Here is a 13,480-nt window from a genome sequence, read left to right on the forward strand (position 1 = left end):
ACCGGCGAGCTTTCACGGCTGGAGAAGGATCGGGGACCCGCTGAGTACGGCGCTTTGCGGCGCGGCACTACAGCGGGCGGGAGTCTCACTTACCATGGCAATAGCTGGCCTCCTCTACCGGTGCAGCTATCTTGTCGTCACTAATGGCGGAAGCGGCGGCGCGCGGCGGCCGCTGTCCGTCAGTGAGCGACTCGATTGAAGCTGGCGGCCGAACCGGCGAGCTTTCACGGGCTGGAGAAGGCTCGAGGACCCGCTGAATACGGCGCTTTGCGGCGCGGCACTACAGCGGGCGGGAGTGCAGACTCGGAGAAAAAATGCCAGGCAAGTCCTCAGAGTCACCATGGCAATAGTTCCACAGGAACGAAGAGTCTTCAAAAAGACGCTGCTCTTTTAGATAAAGAGAGAGAGAGAGAGAGTGTGAGTCGCGACGGCGAACACACACTCTAGCAGTGAAAAAGGATATTAACGCCGGAAAGCGTAGCAGGTACGGCGGCTGAAGGCGGCGAGGTGAAGGCCAGCGGCTTCAGGCTCGAAGGCTCGTCCCGCAGAAGGCTTACTATCAGACGGCGCGGCTTCTCACTCCGGATCCAGCGATGCAGTAGTGCTTCGCTGAAGAGATGAAAATCAGTTTGTATCAGCCTGTCGAGCGTATTTATAGGCCAAGGCCACGCCTATTCTGGCGGGACGCGACGAAATGGGCGTGAAGCACCCCCATTGGATGTCACGTCACGCTGGGCCTCTCTCGATAGGCTTGCTGCTGTTGCCGCAGGGCAGCCAATAGGCGCGCGAGCCGTCTTGCCTATGTCTGCACGCTGCCGCACAGCGTTTTACATTAATCAAAATTAAAGGATAATTTTTGGCTTCAATATCTCGTGGAAAAGAGGTTTTCCCCATAGCGTAAGATATTACGCAGTACGAGAGATACTCTCGTAAGAGAACAAAGTATTTTGAACACCATCTTTCAAGAGCAAGCGGTTTGCGAATCCTGCATTGATCTCCGAGATTTGAGAAGCAGTCATAAGTAAAATAAAGGGAGCACAGCAAAAGTTTAGGATTTACTGCTGTGATATTGTGGCAAAGATGTTAACCATTGATTCTTCACATGCTTGTCCTTGGGCAGTGAAAAAAAAACAAAAAAAACTGGCTTTACCTTCACATTATAGAGCACAGCGCCGTCTTCTCAACATGATGCTATCCAGTATCCACGGGAATCAGCTGCCGGTTTGAGTTTCAAGTTTTCCCTGGTGTCTGCACGTGCAATACGTGGGCGGGCAATATACTAATGTTTTGTCTTGACGTCACAACAAAACGGCTTATGACTTGTTTGAAAAACGATTGATTTAATTGACTCAAAGTCGATTCTTACTTTTGAAAGACAATAACTTAATATATGGTGCACTTTCAGATTTAAAACTTTGCAGGATGTTTTCATTCACTTAGAGCTATGCTACACACTACATGAAAGGTCATTTTCAAAAATCCATAATAGGGGCCCTTTAAGAATCTGGGGTGTTAAAACGGACCACAGGTTTATGCTACATTAAAGTGTAGGATCTCGAGTCGTGCTGGACATTGTAGCCTTGAGCAGGTCAGTTAACCTGAGGTTGTTTCAGGGTTGATGGTATTCACACTACCACACATTAGTGAATTAAAGTAACAGGTTTTAAATTTGCTGGTAATTTATAAATCACTAAGTTCAAACATTGGGCGTAATGGTACCTGATTATTTGTATATATTTCAAGGCATTGGTTTGGTTTTAGTTGTAATCTAATTGATTTCAAATTATTTTAAAACCCTGCATGCCTATTCATACTCAGTTAATTTAATCAATACATATTGATTTATGCAAGCTTGTTTGGCACAATCCACACAGAAAAGGTGTGAGCAACTTCAGCTAATTGTTACTATCAACAACTGTTACTGACACAAGAAACATTTGAAAATTAATTATCTGACACATTGCTTCATTTCCAGTTAATACCATGTGGACTCGAGCTAATCTCATGCAAACAAAGGGTCCATTAATGCACTAAAGATTTGGGGTGGGAGAGAGGGTACAATGTCTCAGAGCAACTCCCAGTAGTTCACTACACAGTAGGAAAGAGGGCTGAGGGAGGGTTGAAGACTTCCAGATCTCATTTCAAATATATTGAGGCCAGACTTTAGGGTGTTGGGTAAAACAAGTGAGTTCAAGGGACATATAAAGTGCCCAAGCTGACTCTATAAAACAAGTGAAGAGACCAGTATCATCTTTCCTGTCTAAAAGTGTTGACAGTAATTACTATTCTGCTTTAGCAATATAAACCTCCACTAACTGCAATAAATCGTGATGGTCTGTTTTCAAACAACTTTGATGGGTGGAGGATCTAACAGTGAACTTTTGGCAACAGTAACTGTTTCCAACCACAAGGTTAAACAAGTTTCCATTTACAGTGACTCAACAACATCTCATACTGTATGTGACTGAAAAATGGTTGTGTTTTAGAGTTTTGAAGTGCCCTTAGTGACTTCATCTGATACCAGTGGCTCAAATCAAAAATGCAAGTCACCTCCCAATGAGTGCATTTGCATGCAAATTCTAAAAACAATGCATCATTTTTTCCCCGCTATTGATGAGATATCTCATCTTTAATGAGAAAACACTTACCTGCCATTGACGAGATTTTACGGATTTCTGGGTTTTCACTGTTATACGCCATTACACATCTCCTGAACGAGTACAGTATTTCCAGATCAAAACACAGACAAAGAAGAAGCAGAAACGAGTGATCTAAGCAGATGCATATGAAAAATAATGCGATCATCAACAATAAACAGCAAAACTGCCTAACATTACCTAATAAAATGTCGACCCAGGAAGTTGTAAAGACTGTAAAGCTTTGGGGGTGTTGAAGGACTCGATCTACTCTATGTTTTGCTCATTGTAATTCGATCCAGATGTATTCTTTGAAAAAAATGCAATTTACTTAGCTTTTTGCTCAGAATGTTGCTGATTTTATGCTGTTTTATGAAACCTACCCACATTCGTGTGCACTGTAAAAACTAATCTATAGAATTGACTCAATAAATGTGAGGTAACGATTTGCATCGACTTTGGTGGGTAGATTTAATCCCATGTATATTGAGTATAAACTATCTGAAGTAAAAAGCTATTAAATACTTGCATAAATTGGGTAACAATACCTCACATTTATGTATAAATTCAACAGCTACTTACTCATTAAAATTAGGTAAAAATTATCTTTGTTATTAAATTAGGTTAATAACAATTACTTATTCAGAGAAGGTAAAATGTACCCCCCACAATAAAGACATTCAGATGGTTCATCAGATAAATGTTTTTAATTCATAAAAAACTTATGAAACACTCAAAATATAGTGCAGCACAACAGCTTTACACAAAATTTCAAGTAATGAACCTGTTTTATAACTCACTGATTTATCAAATGTTGTTTAAATAATGAAGATCCTCTTCGAACAAGAGGGGAAATGTGTGTCTGCATGAGCTTTTTTTTGAGGCTGTGGACCTTTTTCAGTAGTTTTACCCTGTCAATTTCCAAAAAAAGTTTTTGAAAAGCTACAAACGTGTTCTTCAGGTCCTTTGGATATTCGATGTTGATTGCATAAATGAGTCCCATCAGCAGTATGCATGCCCTTGTTCGGCTTCCACATCCTTCCATCACTTGGTTTCCCTCGATCACAATAGACAAATCTGATGGATCCTCCTCAGCCATGACATTGTGCTTCACAATCACCTTCATCGTTTTGTCTGTGTAGTCCTCACATTCCTACATGTTAAAAAGAAAGAAACAAAAAGCATACACATTTTTATATTATTTAAGATGCTGTTTCAATATATTTCAGTTTATCTAAAAGGAGAGCAGAGGGGGAGTGGAAGGCAAAAGGAGAAGGTGGATACGAGAGGAGAGGAGAGGAGAGGAGATGAGAGGAGAGGAGGATCCCTTGAGTTAATCAAAAATCTGTTATCAATATGACATACCTGGCAGTCATGGAAAAGATCTTCTTGTCTTTCACCGAGGTAGTTAAAGCGGCACTATTTAGGATTTATGTTTTTGTCAAACAGCGATCCCTAGAGTCGCTGTAGAGTACTTGTATTTAACGTTACTGTCGTAAACACCACTCACGCAGAGCGTATCTGCACTCACGGCCTCTGCACTTCATAATAATAAAGTAGCCTACCGCGTTAGGCTTACCTGAGCCTAAATGCCAGATGACACCAATAAAGTGTATCATGTACGTCGCATTATTTCGCAGGGCTCTCAAGTTTTGAAGACAGGCAAGAGTGACATCCAGCCGACAGATACATTTTTGTCATTGATTGTTGCGTTAAATCTTACCCAGATACAATAGTGCTATTTTCTGATTGGCTATTGTGTAGCTCGACGAACGTCACCAGAGGAGACGCGCTTGATTCCTGCCGGTTCCACAGTGAGAGCGGCGCGGCCAGAGTTTTGGCATATTAAATATATTACAAATAGTTTTTCAGTGTGAGAAATACAATGTGTGGCGGGAGAGCGTGACAATAGACCGAAATGAGTGACTGTCATGCTCAATGCATGACACTTGAGAGCCCTGATTTCGTAACAATGTCCGTTATGATGTTGTTAGACATGATTATTGCAATTTATCATAATAGTTTGCAAATTGCGCACATTCACACTATTTACAACATGTAGGCTTATTTATGTCCTGATAATTATGTGAGATATTGAAAACTGTTCTCATGATAATCGCAGGAATCAACTTTAACAGTGAAAGACTGAGCGAGTGGGACTCTTGTCCGGTTCCTCGTGCTATCAGATTCTCGTTACCTTTTTCTAGACTCTTCTGACCGCGCTTTCTTCTGTTTTTTTTCGCCATTCTGAAAACGCAGGTCCGATGTTTACTCGTGTCTGACTCCTCGCTCGGTCTGTGTGCCATTTCCTCTTTCTCTGTTACTCCGACAATGCTTTTCTAGCTTTCTGCTTCTTATATGCCAGCTTTGCCATGGGACGATAGTTGTTCTTATAGCTAGCCGTATCCTGGATGGGGGCATGTACGCGTGCAGTGCCGTAAAGCAATTTGTTACCTCGCGAGACCTGATATCACACGATCACAAGATGCCCGCTGGCCCAAAGTTGCAAGGGTGGTTTTGCGGCTCACAGGCACCAGGGGGGTGCGAGACGACCACCATTCAACACAAAATCAGTAATATAAACATTACAATGACTCCAAAGCTGTTCGGTTAAGGTAAAAAAGTTACTTAGTTCTGCTTTAATGAGGCAGCAGACAACAGCATCTCTTTTTTTCTCAATGTTCTGTGTCTGTAGGGAGATACAATTTAGTGATAAGACTGTTAGCGGAGTGGGTAGTGATATACATATACCAAGACCGAATTCCGGCCCTGCAACAGACTGGCGACCTGTCCAGAGTGAACCCTGCCCCTTCGCCTGATAAATGCTGGCTTGGCTCAAAAATCTTGTGACCCGAACGGACAAAGCAGTAAAGAAAATTTAAACTCCTCCTTGATCTAGGAAATAAAATGACCAAAAATTACATTTTAAATGAAAGACCAGCTTTCATAGTAATCACATGAATGTATCCTAGTGGGAAGTAAAAATTACAAGACATTCTCACCTAAGCCTCAGTGAATAATGCTGGCCACCTTTCTTTCAACTGTAAACTAAAAAAGAAACATTTCAGTAAACATTCCTATTTAAAAAAAACAACATAAAAATAACAGCTAACTTAGATGGCAGGTGCATTCTGAGGGTAGCATGTTAGATTAGCACATAATCAATACACGAAAATTTATGAGATTAAAACCATGTTTTTGCTCCAAAATTACTTTATAATGCAAGTCGAGTGTTTTAAATAACCTTCTGTGATCTGATTTGGCTTCGGATAAAAAATCGGTCATAAAATATAGTATTTTATAGTATGCACTATGCATTATAAATATAATCTATTATGAAGATATCTGCATGGCTTGAAGAACACAAATACATCATAAATCGTTGCAATCATGTTTATTGTGTCCAAAACATCCTTATCTGCATGTATTCAGCGATCTTTGGAAACTTTGTTGTGGTCAGGTGGTTTCAGGTGTCACACGTCATGTGGCTCTTCTTCGTGATATATATGGAGTATAATGTGCACACAGCGCCCCCCGGCTGCCAGTGTGTATTGAAAACACACTAAAGTTACATCTGAGTATCCAGCGCTCTTATGATTACATCGGCCCATTTTGGGTATATTCAATAAAATAATTCCTCTATACAGAAATCTGACATAAACCTATGATAATCTATAAATATTTCTCAGAATCTGCATATTTTTGAGCTGAAAGCACTGAGGGACGTTGTTAGGTCGAGCTCTGTCATGACGACAAAAGAGTTATTTTTGAATGGGAGCCGATGGGAGCGGATGACGCGCGTAATTCATATTAAAGTCATCGACTGTTTTTTATTGCATAACTCCTGAAATAAATTAATACATAACGGTCACTATAAGTTTCTCAGAATAAAATAGTGGTCAAATACTGAAACCTGAGTCTTATATCTGTTTAATAATGTATAATTTGTCAAGGTAATCACATTAAATCTGAAAGTAACTTTGAACACGTTGCCCAACGGCCGTCCGTCGGCTTGTTTTGTCCCGGGCCATGGTGACGCCAGCGACAGATTCAAACTTTAATTTCAAGTAATGGCATGTTAAACAAACGAAAGCCAAATACAAGTGAAGTGTAATATCTCATAATTAAAAAATATACAGCACTCCTATGTAAATAAGTTAGCTTACCTTCACTTCTGCTATTCGATGGCAGCCAGAGAGAGGATCCAGCGTCGCCCACACTCACACTCACTCAAAAACGTGGGCTGACGCATGCGCAATTTAAAGCAAAAAAACTCAAGGTTAGGGGGTATATTTTACTGCATTTTTCTATGTGATGGTTGTTACTGTTGACGAATGGGTAGCATATGTAGAATTTTCCCATTACTTTAGAATTCGTTGGCTGGCTGCAATAATCATGTACATTTTATATGGTTTCCACAGATTATATTTACCACTCACCAAAATAACTTTTTTCAGTGTGTTGATAAAAAAAAGAATGCATGAAGCTAAAATTTTCTAGCTGTTCTTTCTTTTGATATATTGCATGTTCAGATATAGTCATACAACAAAAATATTCTGGGGACAATGATTTTGTAATGGCAAGTAGCCATGTAATAAGCTGGATAATGTACATCCAGCCAGTTGTTATCGCATAATAATTCTGCGATAACAACTGGATGGATGTACACTACCCCTTTCTTAATTGTATTAGTATTAAGAGTTCCTTCAAATATTTACACATACATTAAGACTATCCCCAAAGCTAAACATAACCACTTAAAATAATAAGAACAATAATACTAATATATATATATATATATATATATATATATATATATATATATATATATATATATATATAATAATATGAAATACATACAAATACCCATTAGATTACATTGTTAAAATGCATAATTTAGAGGTAGGGTTAGGGGACAGAATATACAGTTAGTACGTAATGGCCAAGGACCAATGGTTCTGTAGTTCAAAGATGTTTATCAGCCAGAGTGAACTTTTTTCGGAAAGTTCGCTTTGGCAAGCTGTTTTTAAACTTCGTTTCGGCCTGATTTTGTTCAAAATGACATCACACCAGTTAGTTATTTGATTTAGCTACAGTGTATGGGGTCTTGAGGTCATAAACAACTTAAGAATAAACCAATCAACATAGCCCAGATTTCTGTCCATTACCCTGATTTCCCTCAGCATGAAAACACCTTAACCTGTATTCTTTCAGCTTATTGAAGTGCACATGTGTGATACACTTAGGAATATACAATTATTGTAAATGGAAGTGCATCCAACCACAGTGAGTGAAATATATCATACACTCTGACCTTAATAACATGTGTTCTCATGTGTACAGTCGTAGAAACTGCGAACATGAGAGGAGCATTTGAGTCTGCTTCCCGCTGACAATTTTTATTTTATTTTTTTTGAATTCCATGTTGGTCCAGGCTGGTTTATGCTAAATGAGCTGGTACAGTGCAGGTCTAGATGGTGGACCAACATAGTCATGCAGTTCTCAAGCAAAACTAAGCTGGTGTTGCTGGTCCACCAGCACTCCCGCTTCCCATACTGGTAACCAGCAAACCAGCAACCAGCATCCCATGATGGTCCCAGCATGCAAAGCATACCTTATGCCCGTCACCAATAATACAGGAATTTTCAGCTGTGTAATCCGAGTGCAAAGCATGCATGCTTAAATGTTGACGTCACCACCAGGAATTAACCTGTTTTTTAAAAGGCTTTTAAACATGGTTTTCATTTGTTGCCATGTTGGTTTGCATGTAAACCGAAACCAATATTACATTTAAAAAATGAATGATCTGTGAGTCTAATCAAACTATCAAGACTATCAAACTATCAATCAAACTATCAAGAACATGTTCCAATTAATCTCTCACATTACAACTGAACCTCAGAAACAGCGGCAGTGACACTTTGACAGACGAGTGTGGTCTTCGACAGATTACCACTGCACTTTTGATTTCTCTGAGATATGGATCATCACAGGAACATGAACCAGTGCAGAGGAGCAAAGGGTCATATGTGGTTCATGAAAGATCTATAATTGGCAGGCTTTTTAAAAGTCTGCTATATATTAATTAAACACATTAAATTAAATACAGCATGGGCTGAGAGGACCACTTCCGATAACCTTGAGACACTCTAAACACAATGTCTGAAGCATAATCCCAGCTAATTAATAATAAGATATAAAGAGTGATGTAATGTTTAAGGACCAAATCAAATTTGTGCAGTGGGTTAACTCACTTAGGAACACATTACCTCTCCAACCCAAGATGGATGCGTTTGAGAGAGGAGGCTGGAGATGTGCTGTGGTTAGAGAGAGGCCTAACCTAATTTAGAAAGAACTCTTTTTCCAGCATGCATCATCCCTGATGGATGAAATGGACTGCCGTGCCCGTTACCCTGCCCCTTGGATTGAAAGTTCCCGGAATATTCTTGCGATTGTTCCCGCTGATTGTAACACTTCTATCCCGGCAGGTCTTTAAAAAGAAACTCTATCTGCCTAGCTGAGGCTTTCTTCCTGATCTTCAAGGCTTTTAACTACAATGTATGTTTGTGTGGACCATGGGTCATGCAGAGGGATTTCGCTAAAAGGTGAAACAGATTACGCCAGCTGGGAGAGTCTATTGATGCAGCCGGATGGTTTATCAATGGATTCTGAGATTGTTCACATGATTATTTCATCATAAGGATCTCCCATTCAGTCTCTCAGCATTTACATTGAATAAGTGTTGAAAAACATTTTAGATGTTATTTAAGTTCAGAATAGTGAGTAACATGTCTTGTTCCTTGCACCAAAACAACAGGTATTTACGTTACCTACGTAATCTGTTTTTATCTTTGTGCTCTGTTGGGAAACAGGCTACCACTGTCTGCCATCTGTTAAACTGCATGTTATAAAGTCATAGGAAGATATGTATTTTGTAAAAAAAAAAAAAATGTTGATGGAGGTTTGTTTCAAGGAAAGGATCAAGTAAAGATGGAAGTAGAGCAGTAAGTTATAAGAAATGTGCACAACCAATAAATTCACATAAAATGGCATGTACAACAGTCCAAGCTGGAGATTTCTAGGTTCACCCGGTCTGAGGAATTTCAATCATCAGCTGTAGACATATGGAAAATGTATGAATAAGACAGCCTGACACAACCAACCATATATAGGCCCACTACGGTTGTCCTTCAGCACATGACACTCAACAGCTTTCTATCTAAAGCCACATTAACAGTGTTATTTCTTTGTATTTGGGTGGGAGACATGACATGCAATTCTACCCGTCCATGATGTCATAACCTGATAAAAATGGGTATTTGTTAAAAATATATATCTTCATGTTGTTCCTCTGACAAGATATTATTACAGCATACCACAGCTGTAGTTGGAGTATAAAGACCTCTACATCAAAATTTTATCTAAACATCAAAATTGTCATGTGTTGTGACTGTCCGGGATATGTGTGACCTTACTAATATGACAATATATATCAGCAAAGTATAAATAATTGATAGATTTACAGTTTAAGTAACAGAATTAGGCTATTTCAACAGACACAGAAAGTGTTGATGTCTGTGCATGATTTTAAAGCAAGTTCTGGCTATATACATTTTGTCCGTAAAATGGGCGTCATATGGTGTGACACTGCAATTTATATTTTGAACGAGCAATAATTTGGACATCACTATGATGAAGAGGTCCACACTCAACCAGGAAGTTGCAGTGTCATCTCTGGAGTGGTTTGCAAGGTCAAGAGGTGAGTTCTGGCTTTTTATTTTTTAATTAAAAAGCTCTGTATCTGATATGCTCACTAGTGGTCAATGTTTTCTGTCTTATGGTGTGACATTATTTACATAAAAATTAAATACTTTTATACAAATTTTACTTATTAATTCTTAAAAATTATTCCTGCCATGTGGCAATTTACATGCTAAGTATAAGCTAGCTGTTTTTAGTTAACCAAGAGATTAGCTTAACTGAACAAAACGTCATATGGTGTGACACTGTGTCATATGATGTGACTGTTTTTCTAAGTCACACCATATGATATATTTGTCAAACAATATTACATACACCTTTTTTAATGATAAATAAATAACTATTCAAAACATATTCAATGAATTTAGTAGTGAACATTAAATTACCTATACAATTAATGTATTTCTTTTCAAATTTGTACTTAATTTAACCATGTTTCACCATATTTGCAATGCTTTGCCTATTAAAAGATGCAATGTTTTGTCTGTCAGGCAGAAATTTTAAGTAAAGAGATGACACAAAAATACAGGGAAAGACTCAATGCTGACCATGCAAGGAGAGAGGTCCTGAGGGAAAGGAGGAAAAAGTAAAGAGATCATGCCAGTTCACACAGAACAGACACCTACTATATGGATGAAAGTCTAGGCCACAACATAGTGTAACTTCAACACATGATACTATTATCAAGATGGTGAAACTGAAAGGACGAAAATGTCTTAATTACATATTTTTCATTACCAGGTATAAAGAGAAGAAACAAAAGGGAAAACTCAAGGCATTCAGTGTACAGTCTCTTCCTCCTTCAAGACAAGAAAAAAATGAGAGAGATGTGGAGAGATGCATCAAAGAAATACAGAAAAAGGAAAAAAGAAGTGAATGGCATTATGAACCCCTCCATCTCTTAAAGGGATACTCAACTTTTTTTGTAAATAGGCTAATTTTACAGCTCCCCCAGAGTTAAACTGTTGAGTTTTACCGTTTTTGAATCCATTCAGCCGATCTCCGATTCTGGCGGTACCACTTTTAGCATAGCTTAGTATACATCATTGAAGTGGACAAGACCATTAGCGTTTCTCAAAAAAAAAAATGACCAAAGTGTTTCGATATTTTTCCTATTTAAAACTTGACTCTTCTGTAGTTACATCGTGCACTAACAAACTCATCTCCATACCGGCGTGATGACTCTGACCCCTAACCAGATGAACTGGATAAATATTGTGAAAGTTCTGATCCAATCTGACTTCTGACCTATTATGCCGCCTAAATCATAATCATACACTGTTCGTTTGTTGGCCAAAGGAGGACTGGCCCCCCGACTGAGCCTGGGTTCTCCCAAGTTTTTTTTCTCCATTCTGTCACCTGATGGAGTTTTGGTTCCTTACCACTGTCGCCATTTTTCGCCTTAATTCGCCATTGGCTTTTGGCTTGCTTAGTTGGGGACATTTAACATTTAATTTTGAATTTAACAATATTATTACAACTTTACTTTTCTGTTATCTTTGTAAAGCTGCTTTGAAACAATTTGTATTGTAAAAAGCACTATATAAATAAAGGTGACTTGACTAAGACCGACGGAAAATGTAAAGTTGCGATTTTCTACATTTTCCGTCGGTCTTAGTGCACGATGTAACTACAGAAGAGTCAAGTTTTAAAAAGGGGAAATATCGAAACACTTTGGTCATTTTTTTTTTTTTGAGAAATGCTAATAGTCTTGTCCACTTCAATGATGTATGCTAAGCTATGCTAAAAGTGGTACCGCCAGACCGGAGATCGGCTGAATGGGTTCAAAAACGGTAAAACTCAACACTTTAACTCTGGGGGAGCTGTAAAATTAGCCTATTACCCAAAAAAGTGGAGTATCCCTTTAAAGCATCACTGAATGAAGATAATGCTGATGAATACAGTTTTTTGCATTGACAAATTGTGGAGTGGTGCAGTTCATCATATAGCGTGACACTATATAATTTGGTGCGACATTGAGAATTGTGCCAGTAAAAATACTTTCTTATTTATAAATCATAAAAAAGTCAACGGAACACAAAGGAAATAGTATCAGCAAGAGTCACAGGCATTTTCATAGATTTAAAAACGGGTTTAACATAATTAATCTAAAATATTTGGAAAGGCTGAGGAGAGATGACTTACTTTGCATGATGATTTAGAAAAACAATACAAAATCTAATAAATCTGCACAAAAGAAATGTTAAATCTTAAGATAGTAATAATAAGGATTTATATTGAAGTTAGTTACTTAGGGAGAGTATATCCCATTTTCATTTTATATAAAATAACTTTTATGTCACACCATATGACAATTTTAGGCACGAATGCAAAAAATTGGTGAATAAATCCAATTTCAAATACAAAATCTATAAGACCACATATATTTTGGGAAATGCAAGAGTCAGTACAACACAACTCAATACTATTTATGCCTAATATTTGAAGTAGAAAATAAAAACTTTTTTCAGTCTTAAATGGCTCCCACCCATTTACTTACTTTGTTTTTTAATTGTAAAAGACATATTTGATATATGCAAAGTACAAATGGAATATAGTTACACACTGTAACAAGGTTAGATGTTGTGGGAAGGAGGTGGGAAGGAGGTGGGAAACGGCGAACGTTCACACACATTTTAATACAAAAATAAAACAAATACAAAACGAAAGTAAAAGACTGCAGCCCCTCACGGAAGATTGCTGTCACAAATAATAAAACACAACACAAGTCCAGGCCTGGCCTCTCTCGATCTTCATGATCTTCGCTCTCTTTTATGCTTCCGCTCCTCTGTGAGAGATACGAGACTGGTGCGTCACGCAGGTGTCGCTCATCATTAATCACGCCACCGGCCTCGCGCCATTCTCTCACGGCCCTCGGCCTCGTCTTGCTCGCCACACATATCTACACATTTTGGTTTCCACAAAAAATATTAAGCAGCACAACTGATTTCAACATTGATGAATAAGAAATGTTTATTGAGCACCAAATCAGCTTATTAAAATGATTTCTGATGGATCATGTGACACTGAAGACTGGAGTAATGATGCTGAAAATTTAGCTTTGCCATGATTAAATCCAAACA

The 13,480-nt window shown here is 38.4% G+C and overlaps 1 long non-coding RNA gene across 1 annotated transcript in view; it reads left to right on the forward strand.

Moving 5' to 3' along the window:
- The first annotated feature begins 5,595 nt into the window (after positions 1-5,595).
- The window catches only part of LOC143737605 (uncharacterized), a 114,126-nt gene continuing 106,241 nt past the window's right edge, over positions 5,596-13,480 (forward strand). Inside the window, exon 1 of the long non-coding RNA XR_013203677.1 lies at positions 5,596-5,607. This is a non-coding gene — a long non-coding RNA (uncharacterized LOC143737605). The remainder of the gene's footprint in view (positions 5,608-13,480) is intronic.

Source organism: Siphateles boraxobius, unplaced genomic scaffold (genome assembly GCF_051911475.1).
Source record: "Siphateles boraxobius isolate OS27281-9 unplaced genomic scaffold, OSU_SipBor_1 130, whole genome shotgun sequence".
NCBI classification, from domain to species: domain Eukaryota; kingdom Metazoa; phylum Chordata; class Actinopteri; order Cypriniformes; family Leuciscidae; genus Siphateles; species Siphateles boraxobius.